At 43.0% G+C, this 20,949-nt stretch overlaps 6 non-coding genes across 6 annotated transcripts; 2 read left to right on the forward strand and 4 right to left on the reverse strand.

Annotated features, from left to right (window-relative positions):
* Positions 1-962: 962 nt before the first annotated feature.
* On the reverse strand, positions 963-1,033 carry trnag-gcc (transfer RNA glycine (anticodon GCC)). Its single transcript has one exon. It is a non-coding gene; the product is annotated as a tRNA-Gly (tRNA).
* Positions 1,034-1,992: 959 nt separating this feature from the next.
* On the forward strand, positions 1,993-2,065 carry trnaf-gaa (transfer RNA phenylalanine (anticodon GAA)). Its single transcript has one exon. It is a non-coding gene; the product is annotated as a tRNA-Phe (tRNA).
* Positions 2,066-11,246: 9,181 nt separating this feature from the next.
* On the reverse strand, positions 11,247-11,319 carry trnai-uau (transfer RNA isoleucine (anticodon UAU)). The gene has a single exon. It is a non-coding gene; the product is annotated as a tRNA-Ile (tRNA).
* A 713-nt stretch (positions 11,320-12,032) lies between these two features.
* trnak-cuu (transfer RNA lysine (anticodon CUU)) lies at positions 12,033-12,105 on the forward strand. Its single transcript has one exon. It is a non-coding gene; the product is annotated as a tRNA-Lys (tRNA).
* A 3,937-nt stretch (positions 12,106-16,042) lies between these two features.
* trnaf-gaa (transfer RNA phenylalanine (anticodon GAA)) lies at positions 16,043-16,117 on the reverse strand. The gene has a single exon. It is a non-coding gene; the product is annotated as a tRNA-Phe (tRNA).
* Positions 16,118-16,900: 783 nt separating this feature from the next.
* trnal-aag (transfer RNA leucine (anticodon AAG)) lies at positions 16,901-16,982 on the reverse strand. The gene has a single exon. It is a non-coding gene; the product is annotated as a tRNA-Leu (tRNA).
* Positions 16,983-20,949: the final 3,967 nt, after the last annotated feature.

The following is a 20,949-nucleotide window of genomic DNA, read 5'->3' on the forward strand; positions in this document are numbered from 1 at the left end:
TCGATGCAGTTACCAGACGTTAATCAAATTCAGAATCTTAGTGGGTAAACATTTCTGCCCTCTGCAATTCGTTTGTCAGACATTTTCACGGTTTAGTCTTAAAAAAGGCACAAAGAATCAGACATTTACAGGGATACACACACACACACACACACACACACACACACACACACACACACACACTGGAGCCTACAGAGAAACAGGGGGGCATACACAGATTCAGGGACACATATAGATGTAGGGGCACACTAGATTCAGATACACCAAGATTCAGGCGCAGACATATAGAGATCCTCGTAACTCGAAAGATACAAGGGCACACACAGAATCAGAGGTATATACAATGTCTCAGCTTGTACACTACCAAATTCTGTCTCGTCGTTCCAAACTTTTCAATGAGTTGAAGCAGGCAACTGTTTACCCGTGAATGCTGATAGTGAGAAAAATAGCAAAAAATCCGTTCCTGGGTGGTCTCGAACCACCAACCTTTCGGTTAATAGCCGAACGCGCTGACCAATTGAGCCACATAGACTGAGACAACAGGAGTTACATATATTCTAAACTAGTGTGTCAATGACCACAATTCTATTTCTGAAAACCTGTTCCAGAACTGCAGCATGACCGCACTGTTTACAATTCTATACAAGTCTCTTTAGTTCCGTTGATCCTGCAGCACTGCTGTAGTGTGTTTCTCCTATGAACGGGCAGGTAAAATGAATCTACGTCTCTTTTCACAGGCAGGAATTCAACGGGAGGGAAGGGAACTGACCACCAGTAGCCCGACGATCCAATACTTTCCACTCAATCATCAATAACACCATTCAAAACTGCACCTCCTTTTGAATATTGTGATCCATTTTCCTCAGGATTTAGTTCCAAGACTTAATATTTCCCTTGCTTTCCCCCAATTTTGGCACGAGATTCGCTTCAATATACAGAGTGAACGGAGAAAGAAGAAGCTTTGCATTGGCCGGGAATCGAACCCGGGCCTCCCGCGTGGCAGGCGAAAATTCTACCACTGAACCACCAATGCTGCTCTTATTAGTCCTGCCCCCACATGCTCTCTCTGCCTTCACACTCAGCAGCATTGTAATTTCCTCACTTTGTCCTTTCGTTCCCCAAATGCTCACAAATGCTCTCACTCAAATCTCACACGCAACATCGCGCAAGCCTTTTCCAGTCTCTTTGTAGGTGTGGGTTCGAATCCCACCGCTGCTAAAGTGGATTTGCGTTTTGGTCTCACAGCTCAGATTGAATGCAGGTTTGTGTTCTGTGTCGTTTTCGTCAAGAACAACGAACAGAAACATTACCAACTGAACAATTTGCTGGAGTAAAGCAGTGTGTACAAGTGGCCCCTTTCGAGAGCACACACACACAGTGAATTTCTGAGTGCCGCGTTAAACACTCTGGTGAAGGAGCACCGCTCCAAAAGCTCGTAATTCCAATTATTCTGTTTTACTTTAACCTGGTGTTGTGAGAATGCTTTCTGTGCCCACTTCAATCCAACACTGGCATCTCCACATCATGATATAATAACAGGATTGCAAACTGAGTCTGTATTAACTGATCGAGAATTAAGATGATGGAATTGCATTTTCTAACTAAAGCTGTACACTTCCCATCATTCCTCGTTCTAACCAGATATTTACAGAATTAACCTGGACCTTGTGATAACCACCGTACTACAGAAACACGGTGATGACTCAGGGCAAGCAGACCCGGTTTACTGGAGAAACAACTAGACTGGCTCCAGAAGCACATCTTTTGCCCACAGCAATTGATATTACATTGTCTTTGCTGGTTCCTCCTGTCAAAATGAATAATGATGTTTCCCACTGCATTAAAGTTTTGGAATAACATGTTCGAGAAAAAAAATATTCATGACGTTTAAAGCAAATCAGATCACCACCTAAAAATGATGCATAAACGAATAGGCAGAAATCATTGCTCTCTTAGATATTTGGGAGACGGAAGCTACTAGTTTACCGTCCAGCCGAAATAGCTCAGTTGGGATAGCGTTAGACTGAACATCTAACGTTCCCTGGTTCAATCCCGGGTTTCGGCAGATTTCCCCTTGCTGGTTTTCTGTGCTATATGCTAATTGTCTCGCACTGTCTTCAAACATCAGTTCACACAGACCAAATTTCCACCCTGCCAGATGTTGTTACTTTTCTTCCTTGTTGGATTTCGCTTTTTAAAAAACTTTCCCTATTTCTAAACATTCCCAATGTTAATGAAAGGTGATGGAGGTGAAGGTTTATCTTTGTTTCCATGTAACGTCCTGAGTTTTTCCAACCTCATCACATTTCAGTGCAGATGTCAGGTCCGCTTTTACATGGCAGTGAAAATACATTTAGTTGACATGCTGTTTCAACAAAAACAATGTATATTTGCATTACCTCTTTTGATTCCCCCAGAAGGAGGCCATTGGACCCATCGAGTCCGCACCCACAAAAATCCCACCCACGCCCTATTCCCCGTAAACCCACATGTTTACCCTTCTAATCCCTCTGACACTAGAATCAATTTAGCATGGCCAATCAAACGAAAACACGCATCTTTGAATCGGAAACTGGGACGCCCGGAGGAAACCCACGGAGGCAGGGGGAGAACGTGCAAACTCCGCACAGGCGGTGACCCGAGGACCTGAGTCCCTGGCGCTGTGAGGCATCAGTGCTAATCACTGTGCTACCGTGCTGCCCTTTCTACTGCATTCAATGTCACTGCAGTTCACTCCATTCAAAGTTTTAGCATCAATCTGTGATAAACCATCCTGTGGTGATTCTGCTGAATAACATTAAATTATCACCGTTAATGGACCATCCAACATTGGACGCCATTGATTTTAAACTTTGCTGCTTTTCTGGGTGAACTCCAGCTCTCCATTCCTCCCGCAATGTCACCGCTCAAACTGAGTCTTTCTCCTTCCCACATTGTTAAACTCACACTTACTGGTTTCTGAGTGAAAACTGCCTCCACTTCACTAGAGGTGGGAGAGTTTACTATTTCATTCAATTAAAACTTTTCTTGTCATTGAAGCAGAGATTTGGACCCAGATCTGCGAGATATTTATGTCGTTAGAAACAATAAAATTTCCCCCATTAACAGCCAGATTTTAACCCGTATCAGCATTTTGTGTCATCAGCACTTTCTAGCCTATCGCTCTCTTATTTTCTTTTTGGTTCTTCACATGTTACTTTTCCAATTCAGACGCAAACAACGAAATCTCCCTCATACTGATTCTGACAGTTGTTGACCTGAAGTAACGCCGGATTGTTGTACAGCAATAAATCTACATTCTCTGACTGGGAATCGAACCCGGGCTGCGGCAGTAAAAGCGCCGAATCCTAACCACTACGCCACCAGGGAAGCTGAGGAAAGCTCTTTAAAATGTCCATTTATTCCTGAATCACCTGCTTTTTATTGTATTTCAGACTTTTTATTCACCAAATGCAAGTTTATCCTTCACATTGTATCCTTCACAAAGACCTTGTCTTTGTCAAAACTGAGTATGTCATGTCTCTATTTAGATGAGAAAACACCACGCTGGTTAGTAATATACTGTATACACTCTCTCAGTAATGACTGAACTGGACCCAGTCTGCATTCATATTAGTACAGGTGTTATGTCGATATCTGGTGCATTCGGCTCTGTCTCTGTATTACTGCACAAAACCCGTCCTTCATTTATATTACAACTGATCATATTAGTTGGATTGGGCATGCAAAATTGCCCGTTATTTTCCCTTAGAGTATGTGGATTAGCCATGGAAAATGTGTGGGGCTAACGGGGATAGGGCAGAGGGGAGGACCTGGGTGGGATGCAGACTCGGTGGGCCAGTTGTCCTTTTTTTCTGAACTGTAGGAATTCTATGGTTCTATGTCTAAGAAATATCATAGACTTCTGTGTGTTTATTTATTTTAAATATTCTATTTTCTAATAACCCCCTTTGGTGAAATGATCTCTTTTAGCAATTCCCCTTCAGTTTTCCCAGTGATAACCTTCAGCCCATCACTGCCTTCCCTGAATGCATGGAAACACCAAACAGTTCATGTGTTTCAACTGAAGAACATTTAATATGTAAGTATTTATTGACAACCATTCTGTTGTATGTTCTTGCATATAAAATGATTTCAGCCTCACTATTTTGTTCCCGGTGTTGACTTATCTGTCTTTAGAGATCTGTTGGAAAACGGATCGGCTGACAATGTGTGACAGCAATATTCACAACGGTTTCAACTCTCTTCAGTTCAGCAACACATTGTTAATCGATGTTCCTCTTTTTTGCCAAAGCGCATGAACGAAAATGTTTGCCTTCATTCGGATTTTTTAGCATGAGTAAAAAGGACAATAACCATGTAATTTGCAGGAAAAGATGAAGTCATCTTGTTTGTTCAGAGACTGTGATTCATGTCCCTCAGCACACGGTTTAATTGTTTCAATGGGGACATTAGAAGATTTATAAATAGGAATTTTCACAGTGTGAGCAATATTGTTTAACTGGGAGTGGTCTCTAGTACAGCCAGCGATCATTGAATTTCAGAGCCATGTTCTGGATTATACCACTTGAGCTTCGTATCGTTTGGGTATTTTACGATATCCAAAGGATTTACTACCCAGTCCTTGCCGTAGTTGGTGTCACTGGTAAGTCATATTTCTCTGTGTTCATTGTCCTTGTCCATGTTACCCAGTTATTGATATCATTCTGTGTAACCTTTATGGTTTGTTGCTGTGAATGCACTGGAAACGTTTCCCCTTTCCACACAGCTTTCCTCACACTACCTGATATTCACTTTCAATCTTTCCACTTTACAGTCGTCGTTATGTAACATGATTTCCAGTATTATAAAGAACAAAGAACAACCCAGCACGGGAAACAGGCCCTTCGGCCCAACGAGCCCGTGCCGTCGCATCCTCCCAGACCTACCCTGCCCTGTGTGTGTGTGAGTGGAACCCGTAACTTAGCCAGATTCAGGGGAGAATAGTGTCAATTTGGTATACCAATCAGCCTAAGAGCACATCTTTGGGGTGTGGGAGGAAACCGGAGTGCCCGGAGGAAACCCACGCAACCACAGGGAGAATGCGCAAACTCCCACAGACACAGGCCCAAATCCATGTATCTGCACAGCTAGCAGTGCTAGTCACTGAGCTGTTGCGGCGCCCGTCTACCGGTCCAGGATCAAGCACACACACCGACACGAAGTACTAGGCCACTCCCGGAACCTCCAAGAGCAGCCCACGCACGACCCATCGTGTGCATGCCCCTCGTTTGACAACAAGGTGGACCAACACCTGCGGAATAAAAAGACGAAAACGTTAACATGAAATTCTACATTTCCGTTGTCGTCCTGAGGCTCTGACCCTATTTAGTACCCTCTACTATAACCCTCCATCCTTTTTTCGCTCATGTGTCTATCTAAGTAAACCTTAAACAAGTCCAACGTTCCTGCCTCCACCACCCTACTCGGTAGCGCGTTCCATACCCCCACGACCCTCTGCGTGAAGAACCTTCCTCTCATATCCAAATTATACTTCTCCCCCCTCACCCTTAGATCGTGACCTCTCATAATTGTCCCCAATCTAGGGAACAGCCTACCACTATTGACTCTATCTATTCCCTTCTGTATTTTATATACCTCTATCGTGTCCCCCCTTAATCTCCGTCTTTCCAAGGAGAAGAGTCCCAGTTTCTCCAACCTTTCCTCGTAACCCAGCCCCTCCATGCCAGGCAACATCCTGGTAAACCTCCCCTGCACCCTCCCCAGAGTCTCCACGTCCTTCCGGTAGTAAGGTGACCAGAACTGGACGCAGTACTCCAAATGCGGTCTAACCAACGTTCTGTACAAGTGAAGCATTAGGCGGCAGCTCCTATACTCTATACCCCTTCCTATAAAGGCTAGCATTCCGTAAGCTTTCCTCACAACCTTCTCTACTTGTGTCGCCACCTTCATAGACTTGTGAACCTGCACTCCCAGGTCCCTCTGTATTTCTATACTCCTAATCTGTCTACCTTTTATCACGTAGCTCCTCTCTGCATTATTCCTTCCAAAATGCTTCACCTCGCATTTGTCAGGATTAAATTCCATCTGCCATCTATCTGCCCAATATACCAACCTATCTACATCCTGCTGTGTCACCTGACATTCCTCCTCGGTATCTGCCAACCCTTCCATCTTGGTGTCACCTGCAAACTTGCTGATCACACCACGTACGCTCTCTTCCAAGTCGTTTATGTATACTACAAAGAGGAGAGGTCCCAGTACTGAGCCCTGCGGCACACCACTGGTCACTGGCCTCCAGCCCGAAATGGTCCCCTCGACAACTATCCTCTGTCTCCTATTGCCCAGCCAGTTTTCAATCCACCTAGCTACCTGCCTTGTATCCCATGTGCCTTAACCTTTTCTACCAGCCTACCGTGAGGGACTTTGTCAAACGCCTTACTGAAATCCATATAGATGATATCAACGGCTCTCCTATCGTCAACCGCTTTTGTCACCTCCTCAAAGAATTCTACCAGATTCGTAAGGCAAGACCTCCCTCTAACAAAGCCATGTTGCGTATCCCTAATCAGATCGCAACGCTCCAAATACTCATACATCCTACCCCTAAGAATTTTTTCCAATAATTTTCCTACCGCCGATGTCAAACTCACTGGTCTATAATTACCAGGGTTATCCCTACTACCTTTTTTAAACAGCGGTACAACATTAGCTACCCTCCAGTCTTCTGGGACCTCACCTGTGTCCAAAGAAGAGACAAAGATTTGCGTCAGAGGCCCAGCAATTTCATCTTTCATCTCCCTAAGCAGCCTGGGATAAATACCATCAGGCCCCGGAGCTTTATCCGTTTTTATGGTACCTAAAAGCCTTAGCACTTCCTCCGTCGTAATGGATATTTCCTTCCACTGATCTACAGCTCCCTCCAACGCACTACACGACACCGAACCCCTCTCCTTCGTGAATACCGACGCAAAGTATTCATTCAGGATCTCCCCCATTCCCTCCGACTCGATACATAACTCCCCTCCTTTGTCCCTAAGAGGACAAATTTTCCCTCTAACCACTCTCTTGCTCCTAATGTAGGAGTAAAACGCTTTTGGATTTTCCTTAATCCTATCAGCCAAAGCCATTTCATGCCCTCTCTTCGCCCTTCTAACTCCCCTTTTTTATTAGCTCCCTCCTACTCTCTCTATATTCCTCCAGCGCACTCTCCGTACCCAGTTGTTTTGACCTAACATATGCCTCCCTCTTCTTCCTGACCAAGTCTTCGATACCTCCTGTAACCCACGGCTCTCTAATCCTACCTTCCCCATCCTTCCGCTTAACCGGCACATGCCTTTCCTGCAACATTTTCAGTTTGCCCTTCAAAGCCTCCCACGTGCCAACCGTGGACATGCCAGCTAACAGTCCCTCCCAATCAGTGTCCTTCAGCTCCCTCCTAATCCGGCTATAGCTCACCTTCCCCCAGTTCAGCACCCTCCCCTTCGGACGGCACTCATCCCTTTCCATTTTTATGCTAAAGTAGACGGACTTGTGCTCACTGTTAACCACATGTTTGCCTACCTCTACCTCAACCACCTGCCCCGGCTCATTACCCAACACTAAATCCAGTATAGCCCCCTCCCTAGTCGGGCTAGTTACGTACTGCTCTAGGGACCCTTCCAACACACATTTTACAAACCCCTCTCCCTCCGTACCCCCAGCTCTCGGCCCCTTCCAATCCACTCCAGAAAGATTAAAGTCACCCACTACAACCACCTTATTCTTTCTGCACCTATCTGCACCTGCAAATACCTTCCTCCACTGACCTCGGGCTGTTGGGTGGCCTATAGTATACCCCTAGCATCGTAATCTCTCCCTTTTTATTCCTCAACTCCACCCACAGCGACTCAATCCCTAACTCCTTCATATTTCCTCCCTCTGCGCTGCTGTGATGTTCTTCTTTACTAACAGTGCCACCCCTCCACCTCTCCTCAACCCTCCTCTGTCACATCTAAAACACTTATACCCTGGAACATTCAGCTGCCAGTCCTGACCTTCACGTAACCACGTCTCCATTACTGCCACCACATCTAACTTCCTCACAAACATCAAGGCCCTAAGCTCATCCGTTTTTCCTGTCACACTCCTCGCATTGAAACAGATACAGTCTAACCCGCCAGTGTCCCTCGGAACCTCCTTCTCCCTGATGATTTTCCTTTCACCCAACTCACTCCCGGCCTCAGTGTCTAATGAGCTATCAGTCACATCCCCACCCCCCTCCCTATTAGTTTAAACCATTCCTAAACACCCCAGCTAACCTCCCTGCTCAGACACTTGTCCCTCTCCCATTCAAATTCTCCCCATCACTCCTACACAGTTGCCCTTCTCTCATAAATACCTCCCAGTGGTCTACAAAAGTAAAACCCTCTACCCTGTACCAATCCCTCAACCATGCATTCAGTTGCATGATCTCGTTATTCCTCGCCCTGCTGGTACTAGGCAGCAACCCAGAGACTGCCACCTATGATTCACAATCAATTCCAAATCAGCTGATTCAACATTTTCAACTGCACAGCCTTCAGCACAATCAAAGCAGAGTCATCCAGACCAGAAATATTTGCTCCAAACCTACTGGCACCATTCTCCCCCATATACAAATCTGAAGAAGGCAGCAAATTGGAGATTTTATGAACTGATGAATGTGGCGTCCGGCTACATCATTGCGGGGCTTTTCTGCTGTGAACGTTGTCTCGAGCAGAATAGGTGGACTCATTCTATTCTGGGGTGGATTTAATAAAAATGTTTCAGCTGTTCCCGAGGATCCTGAGAGATTGCTTCTCTTGTGCTCAGTCTAAAATACGAGTAAATTGTGTCTCTCTTCCTTACAGTGAATGTATTGACGATTCTTATCCTGTCACGAGGGAAGTGTGGTCTTTCCAAAAGTGTGATACGTTACCTCATTTCCATGTCAGCAGCGGATCTACTGGTCATTATTATCGATCTCATTTTGAGGCAAATTCCCATTAAGTTTGAATTTGTAATCATTTACCACATTAAAATATGTAATATCCATGCTGTGCTGCTTTATGCAGTCACTGATTGCTCTGTCTGGTTCACTGTCACATTCACCTTTGATCGATTTGTGGCTATTACTTGTCAGAAGCTGAAAATAAAATACTGCACTGAGAAAACTGCAACAGTGGTTCTCGGAACTGTGAGTGTGCTATTCAGTGTAAAGAACATTTTCTGGTATTTCATGTATGGTGATAGATATGCGATGTGGAATACTCCCCATTTTTGTTATGTAGACTTTCATGCCCTCTATTCTGCAGCATGGGGAGCAGTTGAAAATCTGCATTATATTTTAACACCGTTCATTCCTTTTTTGTTGATTCTGTTGCTGAATGTTTTCACCATTAGACACATTCTAGGGTCGACCAAATTCCGCAGGAGACTTCAGAGCCACAAGTGCATGGACACTTCAAAGGACCCAGAGACAGTGAAGAGAAGAAAATCCATTATCTTACTATTTGCTCTATCATTAAATTTTATCCTACTATGGTCAGTGTTACTTATCTACTCCTTTTGTCAACGATTATATAATGTAAACTTAATTCATTTCTATATTCCTGCATTTGTGCAGGAATTAGGATTTATGCTCCAACTTCTGAGTTGCTGCACCAATACATACATTTACGCAGTGACCCAGACACAATTCAGAGAGGATCTGAAGAATGTGATCAGATCTCCATTTACTGCAATTGTAAAATTTCTTACAGAATAAACATATTTTTCGTTAGAACACTGTGTTTACCTTGTGTTCTGCACAAAACAATATCTCAGTGAAACATACACAGTGTAGACACATTTTGTATCACCATTTCTGATTAAAACGTGCATTGAAATTGTAAAAACAAATTTAAAAAATGAATTGAGTCCAGAAAAAATCCGGATTCAAATCAGCTTCTACTAATGAACCAGCCTGGACATCATGTTGACCGCCAGTTTTGTACCATTCTGTTAACTTGAGCGGATGTTTGCATTTCACTTCAGCTGCAACACAACTCCCTCAATGAAATGAATCTCAAAACTCTCTTCACAATTCCACCCCACCTCACCACATCCCCACCCTCCCATTCAGCTCGACACTCAGCCCAAACAGTCCCGCCCCCTTTGCACTTTGCACAGTATTCATTATTGGATTTAGCAATGGTGAATTGAACAGATTGGAGGAGAGATTCATGGATGAATGGATTATTTGGCAAAGGTGGTTGCAAATCTTCCCCACAGAACAGAATATAAGCAAGGTTGATCTTTGTTTGTGAAGGGTCTGAAAAGTAAATAATTGTTGAAAAATTCGGGCAAAAATAGATTTATCTTCAGTTATGAATTTTTTTTTAATGAATTCTGAACAAGTATTTCAAATAATAAAATAGAATGTAATGGAATGATTAGCCGAAAACAGACATCTTTATTAGCAGGAATAACAAAGTAAGTATTCTATTCATAACCATTCCACGCCGTAAGTTACTGGAAAATATGTAAACGACTTTTTATTCACTTTTTCCTACCCTTAAAAAAAAACTCTGAAAACCTTTTTCACTGCAAACATGATTATAGTGATCCAGTTTCACCATCTGCTGGCGACTCGCAGCGCTGGTCTCATGTGTCTGCATTCAGTAGCTGGATGTCTGCACTTGGCAACCAGTTGCTCAAGTGTGGATATTGGACAAAATTGTCGGGATTGAAGTTTTCCAACAGGAGCTCGGCTGGTCAGTTTGCCATTTTATCAGCAGTCACTGCACAGGAATTCTATTTCTCTTCCCCGTGGGAGATAGTGACTAGAGATTGGAGATGTATATTTAACACGTGTATTTGTACATTCGGTGGCGTTATGAAGCGCAAATCCAATTTTGAGTGGCAGTGGCTGAAATTTCCTGAACTCTGCCATTCACCTGTCACAGATTATCACTTTTAATCTCTCATAATGGACCTAACTCAACGTTGTTTATATTTCCATGAGAATTGTTTCAAAGGATGCGCTGGCCCTCGTAACTAGGTGATCTGCTTGAAACTTATAACGTTCTGAAGGTCCGTAGAAGTTGGGGCGTTAAGAGAGATACAAGCCCTCTCTTCTGTTTGTCCTCCTCTCACTTTTTCGAACAGTGAACTTTCTTAAAATCTGGATTATTACTGCCTCGTTTCAGTTATGATACAAACCCACTACTTTTCCCTACAGTTTATGTTAGCTAAACGTTGCGTGGAGGCTCTAGAGAGAATTGAACTCACGACCACTGGTTTATAAGACCAGTACTCTGAGCACTGAGCTACGGAGCCAAATGATGCTAGGTTGTTGCGGTATTTGTAACATTATCAGTGGATTGAGGAGCAGGATGGGGTTTGAGGTGGGGGATTTTTGATGAATGGAGAAATGTCTGAGGTGGAGAACAGGAAATTAAAAGACGCAACTTGAAAGGGACATGATTTGACATGTGTGCTGTGTGTGTATCTGACATGTATGTTGTGTATCTGACATTATGTTCTTCAGAGTTTATCGTTAGTGTTACAACTCTGACTTCTCCAGCTCCGAGGCCAGTTCATCCAGCTGGAAGATTTAGATGTTGTTCCCTTCACAGACGCTGTGGGGCGATTGATTTCTGCGTTTCTCCTGAGAGGAGACATTCAGTGGGATGAGTCTGTTCGCTCTGGAGTTTAGAATAATCAGAGATGATCTTATTGAAAAATCTGAAATAGGGGAACAGTGTGACATGAAAATCTTGAGAGGGTTTTTCCCCCCGCCCCCTCCCCTGGCTAAATTATTACGAACAAAGGAAAAATACGGTGAATGATGTAAGAGGATTTTGGAATGCTTGGGAAAGGTGAAGCTAAGAATTGAAAGATGTGAATGATGTAATTGATGACTGAGAGGGATGGATATAAACTTTGGGGATTCAATGTAAACGTTGAAATCTGAACAATCTGAGACACCAAATAGAAAAGCCATATTCTCTCCACGCATTTTAGGTTACGGAAAGCCCCACAGTGCATGTGGCCGGCTAGCTCAGTCGGTAGAGCATGAGACTCTTAATCTCAGGATCGTGGGTTCGAGCCCCATGTTGGGCGTCTTTTTTTTTAAACTTTGACTCAATCCTGGGTGAATTCCAGATCTCCGTTCCCCCAGAAGTGTCAAGGCTGAAACTGACTCTCTCTCCCCTTTCTACGTTGTTCGTCTCACCGTTGTGAATGAAAACTGCCTCCAGATCACTGGAAGGCGGTGAGTTTAGCGCTGAACTCAGCGAGAGGTTTTGTTCTCATCGACCCTAGAATGTGTTTAATGGTGAAAGCATTCAGCAACAGAATCAACAAAAAAGGAACGAATGGTGTTAAAATATAATGCAGATTTTCAACTGCTCCCCATGCTGCAGAATAGAGGGCATCAGATCCTACATAACAAAAATGGGGAGTATTCTGAATCGCATATCTATCACCACACATGAAATACCAGAAAATGTTCTTTACACTGAATAGCACACTCACAGTTCCGAGAACTACTGTTGCAGTTTTCTCAGTGCAGTATTTTATTTTCAGCTTCTGACAAGTAATAGCCACAAATCGATCAAAGGTGAAAGAGACAGTGAACCAGACAGAGCAATCAGTGACTGCATAAAGCAGCACAGCATGGATATTACATATTTTAATGTGGTAAATGATTACAAAATCAAACTTAATGGGAATTTGCCTCAATATGAGATCGATGATAACGACCAGTAGATCCGCTGCTGACATGGAAATGAGGTAACGTATCACACTTTTGGAAAGACCACACTTCCCTCGTGACAGGATAAGAATCGTCATTACATTCACTGTAGGGAAGAGCAACACAATTTACTCGTATTTTAGACTGAGCACAAGAGAAACAATCTCTCAGAATCCTTGGTAACAGCAGAAACATTTTTATGAAATCCACCCCAGAATAGAATGAGTTCACTTATTCTGCTCGAGACCAAGTTCACAGCAGAAAAGCCCCGCAATGATGTAGCAAGAAACCAAATTCACCAGTTAATAAGACCTCCAATTTGTTGCCTTCTTCAGAATTGTATATGGGGGTCACAATGGTGCCAATAGGTTTGGAGCAAATATTTCTGGTCTGGATGACTCTGCTTTGATTGTGCTGAAGACTGTGCAGTTGAAGATGTTGAATCAGCTGATTTGGAATTGGCTGTGAATCATAGCACTGGAAATCATGTTACATAACGACAACCGTAAAGTGGAAAGAGTGAAAGTGAATGTCAGGCAGTGTGAGGATACCTGTGTGGCAAGGAGAAATGTTTCCAGTGCATTCACAGCTACAAACCATGAAAGTTACACAGAATGATATCAATAACTGGGTAACATCGACAAGGAGAATGAACACAGAGAAATATGACTTACCAGTGACACCAACTACGGCAAGGACAGGGTAGTAAACCCTTTGGATATCGTAAAATACCCAAAGAATACGAAGCTCAAGTGGTATAATCCAGAACATGGCTCTGAAATTCAATGATCGCTGGCTGTAATAGAGACCACTCCCAGTTAAACAATATTGCACACACTGTGAAAATTCCTATTTATAAATCCTCTAATGTCCCCATTGAAACAATTAAACCGTGTACTGAGGGACATTAATCACAGTCTCTGAACAAACAAGATGACTTCACCTTTCCTTGCAAATTATATGGTTATTGCCTTTTAATGCATGCTAAAAAATCCGAATGAAGGCAAACATTTTGGTTCATGCACTTTGGCAAAAAAAAGGAACATTGATTAACAATGTGTTGCTGAACTGAAGAGAGTTGAAACCGTTGTGAATATTGCTGTCACACATTGTCAGCCTATCCGTTTTCCAACAGATCTCTAAAGACAGATAAGTCAACAGCGGGAACAAAATAGTGAGGCTGAAATGATTTTGTTTGCAAGAACACACAACAGAATGGTTGTCAATAAATGCTTACATCTTAAATGTCCTTCAGTTGAAACACATGAACTGTTTGGTGTTTTCATGCATTCGTGGAAGACAGAGATGGGCTGGAGGTTATCACTGGGAAAACTGAAGGGGAATTGCTAAAAGAGATCATTTCTCCAAACGGGGTTATTAGAAAATAGATTACTTAAAATAAATAAGCACGCAAATGTCTATGATATTTCATAGACATAGAACCATAGAATTCCTACAGTTCAGAAGAAAGGTTATCTTGGCCCACCGAATCTGCATCCCACCCAGGTCCTCCCCTCTGCCCTATCCCCATTAGCCCCACACATTTTCCATGGCGAATCCACATACTCAAAAGGAAAATAACGGGCAATTTTTGCATGGTCAATCCAACTAATATGATCAGTTGTAATATAAATGAGGGACGGGTTTTGTGCAGTAATACAGAGAAGGAGCCGAATGCAACAGGTATCGATACAGCACCTGTACTAATATGAATACAGACTGGGTCCAGTTCAGTCATTACTGAGAGAGTGTATACAGTATATTACTAACCAGCGTGGCGTTTTCTCATCTAAATAGAGGCAAGACATACTCAGTTTTGACAAAGACAAGGTCTTTGTGAAGGGTAAAATGTGAAGGATAAACTTGTATTTGGTGAATAAAAAGTCTGAAATACAATAAAAAACAGTTGACTAATGGATAAATTAACATTTTAAAGGGCTTTCATCAGCTTCTCTGGTGGTTTAGTGTTTAGGAGTCGGTGCTCTTACCGCCGTGGCCCAGGTTCGATTCTCGGTCAGGGAATGTAGATTTATTGCTGTACAACAATCCTGCGTTACTTCCCAGTCTGCAACTGTCAGAATCAATATTAGGGAGGTTTCCTCGTTTGTGTCTGAATTGGAAAAGTCACATGTGAAGAACCAAAAAGGAAATAAGAGAGCGATAGGCGAGAAAGGGCTGATGGTACAAAATGCTGATACGGGTTAAAATCTAGCTGTTAATGGGGGAAAATTTATTGTTTCTACCGACACAAATATCTGCACATCTCGGTCCAAAATTTTGCTTCAATGGCAAGAAAACTTTTAATTGAATGAAATAGTCAACTCTCTCACCCCCAGTGAAGTGGAGGCAGTTTTCACTCAGGAACCAGTAAGTGTGAGTTTACCAATGTGGGAAGGAGAAAGACTCAGTTCGAGCGGTGACATTGCGGGAGGAATGGAGAGCTGGAGTTCGCCCAGAAAAGCAGCAAAGTTTAAAATCAATGGCGTCCAACGTTGGATGGTCCATTAACGGTGATAATTTAATGTTATTCAGCAGAATCACCACAGGATGGTTTATCACAAATTGACACTAATACTTTGAATGGAGTGAACTGCAGTAACATTGAATGCAGTAGAAAGGGCAGCATGGTAGCACAGTGATTAGCACTGATGTCTCACAGCGCCAGGGACTCAGGTCCTCGGGTCACCGTCTGTGCGGAGTTTGCACGTTCTCCCCGTGCCTCCGTGGGTTTCCTCCGGGTGTTCCGGTTTGCGTGTCAAAGATGTGTGGGTTAGTTTGATTGGCCATGCCAAATTGATTCTAATTTCAAAGGGATTAGAAGGGTAAATCTGTGGGTTTACGGGGAATAGGGCGTGGGTGGGATTGATGCGGGTGCAGACTTGATGGGCCGAATGGCCTCCTTGTGGAGGACCCAAAAGAGGTAATGCAAATATACATTGTTTTGGATGAAACAGCAGGTCAACTAAATGTATTTTCACTGCCATATAAAAGCGGACCTGACATCGGCACTGAAATGTGATGAGGTTGGAAAAACTCAGGACGTTACATGGCATGTGTGCATAAGGAAACAAAGATAAACCTTCATCTCCATCACCTTTCATTAACATTTGGAATGTTTAGAAATAGAGGAAGTTTTTTAAAAAGCGAAATCCAACAAAGAAGAAATAGAACAACACCTGGCAGGGTGGAAATTGCGGTGGGTACTTAGTCTGTTGCAGTTTGTGTCAATTGATGTTTGAAAACAGTGCGAGACAAAATGCAGGATTGTTTAGCAGAGAGCACAGAAAACCAGCAACGGGATCCTGCCGAAACCCTGGATTGAACCGGGGACCGTTTCAGATCTTCAGTCCAATGCTCTCCCAACTGAGCTATTTCAGCTAACTAGCAAATTGGTAGCTTCCGTCTCCCAAATATCTAAGAGAGCAATGATTTCTGCCCATTCGTTAATGCATCATTTTCAGGTGTTGATCTGATTTGCTTTAAACGTCATGAATACTTTTTTTTCTCGAACATGTTATTCCAGAACTTTAATGCAGTGGGAAACATCATTATTCATTTTGACAGGAGGAACCAGCAGAGACAATGTAATATCAATTACTGTGGGCAAAAGATGGGCTTCTGGAGCCAGTCTAATTGTTTCTCCAGTAAACCGGATCTGCTTGCCCTGAGGTCATCACCCTGTTTCTGTAGTACGGTGGTTATCACAAGACCCAGATTAATTCTGTAAATATCTGGGTAGAAATGGGAATGATGGGATGTGTACACGATCCGATTTCAGTTTCAGTTAGAAAAATCAAGCCCATCACCTTAATTCTTGGGCAGGCAACACAGTCTCACTGTTTGTAATCCTGTTATTTATCTCATGATGTGGAGACGCCAGTGTTGGACTGAAGTGGGTACAGAAAGCATTCTCACAACACCAGGTTAAAGTAAAACAGAATTATTTTGAATTACGAGCTTTTGGAGCGCTGCTCCTTCATCAGAGTGTTTAACTCGGCAGTCAGAAATTCACTGTGTGTGTGCTCTCGAAAGGGGCCACTTGCACACACTGCTTTACCCCAGCAAATTGTAAAGTTGGTAATGTTTCTGTTCGTTGTTCTTGAAAAAAAAACACCTTACACATTCCTGCGTTCACTCTGAGCCCAAAAGTCAAACCTATTTTGGCAGCGGTGGGATTCGAACCCACGCCTCCGAGGAGACTGGAGCCTTAATCCAGCGCCTTAGACCGCTCGGCCACGCTACCACGTGAAACGTTTTCACAATAATGTTATTTGATGATAATGTTACTGAAATTCATTAAAAGCAATGGAGCTGGGAAAGACCATCAGGAGGATTCAGCCTGTTCCTTCACTGATTCAGGTAAGCCTGAACTGAGTAACAAACAGAAATCATCTGTCCTTCTCTTTCTGTGTTTGTTCTTGAACTGTTTTACATGTGAAATTTCCAGCTCTCATGGAATCTTGCAAACCTAACTCGGCTGATTCTAGTAGATCTGTTTTCGATCAGAGAGTGAATCAGATCATTATTAATGGTTTGCTGAGATCAAATAATCTTATTTTCCTCCGCGGAAATGGAAACCACGCAACAGTGAGGAAGTGCTGAACACAAACCATTGAACTACCAGAAAAATCGGTGAAAAGTGTATTTCAAACTGACTTAACACAAATCCCTTTGCTTCTTGTTTTCATCTCAAGTCTTTTCCACTTCTGACACGTTCCTCTTTCAACATGTCCTGTTTGGATGGAACGTGATTGTCTCCTTCAACCAATAACAACACGGATTGAGCTGGGTCATGGAATTGATAGTGAGGTGAAATGGTCTCATAAACTGCTGGAGTTTGGAAGTGAGGGGGGAATCTGATCGAGGTATATACAATTCTACATGGGTTGAAAAATAAAGAAAACCAAAACTTTCTTCTTATGGGGCAATCTATGACAAGAGGTCACGTGTATAGTTTGCGAGCCGGTAGATTTAAAACTGAGATGAGGAGGGACTACTTCTCGCACATGGTGGTGCATTGGGGGAACTCGCTGCCCCAGAGTGCGGTGGAGTCTGAATTATTGCATAATTTCAAGAATGGAGAGATTTATTTCTGATAAAGGAAACACATTAAAGGAATATGGGGAACAGGTGGGGAGGTGGATTTCATATCAAGGAGATGTTAACCATGATCTAGTAGAATCGTGGAGCCGGACCAAAGGGCTGAATTTAACTCCATCGGCTCCAAATTCCAATGTTCCTATGTTTCGATTTGTAAGGTTCAATTTTCCAGCCCACCAATCTCATTACTGTGATTCTGTTCAAATATATCTACAATACGGCCTCTGGTTCCCTTTCACCAACAACGCATGTGAACTGTGCAAGTGACCTTGTAATCGCCTCATCTCTGGTGTAATAATTCTGTGATTCTCTGTTTCCCTCATATATTTTCTCCAGGTTTCCACCCGACCAGATTTTGTGATGTTTCTTCCCTGTTGGATTTCATTTGTTTCAAATTTCCTATATTTCTAACCATTCCCAATGTTAATGAAGACTGGCTAAAGCTCATCCGCATATATTTGAATATGTCTAAAATTATTGAAAACATTTTTTTAATCGAATATAAAGTGGAATCTGTGACCTTTTTGAAAAGCCTAACACCGAGTCAGCTATGAGTCGAACGTGGAACCTTCTGATTCGTAGTCAGACGCGTTACCCATTGCGATACTGGACCACACATCAACTTATGAAAGTTGTTACATATTGTCCGATGCTTCGAAATTGGGCCGAAATTTTGTCAAAGACGAGTGCTTGTAAGGAAAAGTTTCAGCACTGAGATTGTCTTTATTCATTTACAATCATCCCTAATTGCTATAGAACTGAGTTGCTGTGTTCAACCGCTCTGTTGGAATTCAAACTGCTGGCTAAAGACGGTAAGAAGTCTCACAACACCAGGTTAATGTCCATGGTTTTATTTAGTATCACGAGCTTTTGGAGTGCTGCTTCTTTATCAGGTGACAGTAAAACAGTAAGACGACCTAACCACTCCCTCAGAGAGTCGGCAATCGAATATTACTTGAACACAATATTTTGCTTGCATATGCCATTAGATTTTACGTAAGTCTCAGTATGCATTCAGAAAAAAAAAGTGTTCAAAATTCTCTGCACACTACGCAGGGAAGGAAATGCTCCTATTTTTCAATCAACACACATTTTATCAGTTTGTGCAGTGACAGAGCTGATAAGAGGCTGGGAATCCTGCAGTGAATGATTCACATCCTGACTCCCTCGAACCTGGCCACCATTTCCAAGGAGAAGTCGGAAGTCTGAGTGAATATTCCCCACTTGCCTGATTAGTACGCCTTAGATAGCACTTTCACCAAGTGCGCCAGAGATAACACTTTCCAAACTCAATACCGCTACCACGGGGAACATCCTCTCCAAAGCGATCAGAATCCTGCCTTGGAAATATATCGCTGTTCTTTCTCTGTCACTGGTCGGGTGGAAACCTGGAGAAAATATATGAGGGAAACAGGGACAAGGTGCTTGGATAACGGCAAACGCCGCCCTCCCCCGACTTCCACCAAACACTAACAGCACTATGGATGTACCTATAACAATCGAATGCACCAATTCAAGAAGGCAGCTCACCACCATCTTCTAAAGGGTAATAAGTTATGGGTAATAAATGCCGGCCTGAACCGTGACACCAACATCTCATCTCGTTAATGAATGAAAAGAAACATTTGGCCAGCTGCCGAAACGGACTATTATAGTGTCCCTTGAACAGGTGAATGTTGACAAAATAAATGTCTCCTTCCAAGTCAGCCCTTTTGAAAATGTTTTCCAAGCGGGTTTGTTGTGCTGATGGATTACCTGCAGTTTGTGCTCAGATTCGCAAACCAAACCCCAAGTGAAACAATCCTGCCGCCTGCACTGGAATGACATGAGTAAACTCTGCGATTTGGGCAATGGGGAAATAACATGAAAGGGCTCAACCCTCTCACACTTTGACCAAAATAACCCAAAGTGAGAATCATACCGCTAGAACAACCAGCCCACACTTTCGGATTCTTCACCAAAATATACTTGTTGAAAAAAAAACGCAACATTTGAAGACTGAAAACACTGGTAACTGAAAACACCAATGTTACTAACTCGACTGTTTGGAAATGGGCGTCGCTTTTCCGTCTGCAGCTCACATACTGCCCGCCATACATCACAAAGAATGCCGAGCGCCAAGCTCAATGAACGTGAATAGTTTCAGCAAATCAACAGTTTAACAACTCATAATAATATTTCCGTGAAAAAAATATTTACTGTCAAATCTAATGTAATATTTCTGTTTCAACATTTGTTCTTCTAATTACATTCTCTCAATATTGTTACTGGCCGTGCGAGTGAGTCTGTAATTCTCCCGACATTGGACCCAACACGGAATCCTCCTGCCCTCTGGTGGCCGCGACATGGAACTAGAAAGTGCAGATTTCTACCACCTGTGAGCCTTTAGAACTCAAGTGTGTGAGTGCAGAGGAGGTTTACTAGGCTGCTACCGGAGTTGAGGGGGTTGAGCTATGAGGAGAGGCTGAATAAACTAGGCTTGTACTCGTTAGAGTTTAGAAGAATGAGGGGAGATCTCATTGAGACGTATAAGATGATGAATGGGATGGATAGGATAGAGGTGGAGAGACTCTTCCCGCTCAGAAAGGACAGTAGGACTCGGGGGCACAGCCTCAAGATAAAGGGGGGGGCGGTTTAGAACGGAGTTGAGGAGGAACTTCTTCACTCAAAGGGTGGTGAATCTCTGGAATTCTCTGCCCGTTGAAGTGGTGGAGGCTACCTCGTTAAATATTATTAAGACGCGGGTTGATGGGTTTTTGATAAGAGAGGGGTTTAAGGGTTATGGGGAGAGGGCGGGAATGTGGAACTGAGCCACGACAGATCAGCCATGATCTTACTGAATGGCGGGGCAGTCTCGAAGGGCTGGTTGGCCTACTCCTGCTCCTATTTCTTATGTTCTTATATGTTCTTATGTTCAATGATTTCAGATCATAAGTTCTAACGCGATTTTATTTATGTTTTCTTTTTTCAACTTCTCCACTGCACTGGAGTTGAGAATCTTTTCTAACGACTCCACCTCCTCCGGGCCAAGACAACACTTATCCAAATATGGGCCGTAGAGATTCTGTCACTCAGCCGCTGTCATCAGCAGTTAAGACAGAAGATTTCCT

The sequence above is a fragment of the Carcharhinus amblyrhynchos genome, unplaced genomic scaffold, assembly GCF_965287045.1.
Source record: "Carcharhinus amblyrhynchos unplaced genomic scaffold, sCarAmb.v2.hapA scaffold_38, whole genome shotgun sequence".
NCBI classification, from domain to species: domain Eukaryota; kingdom Metazoa; phylum Chordata; class Chondrichthyes; order Carcharhiniformes; family Carcharhinidae; genus Carcharhinus; species Carcharhinus amblyrhynchos.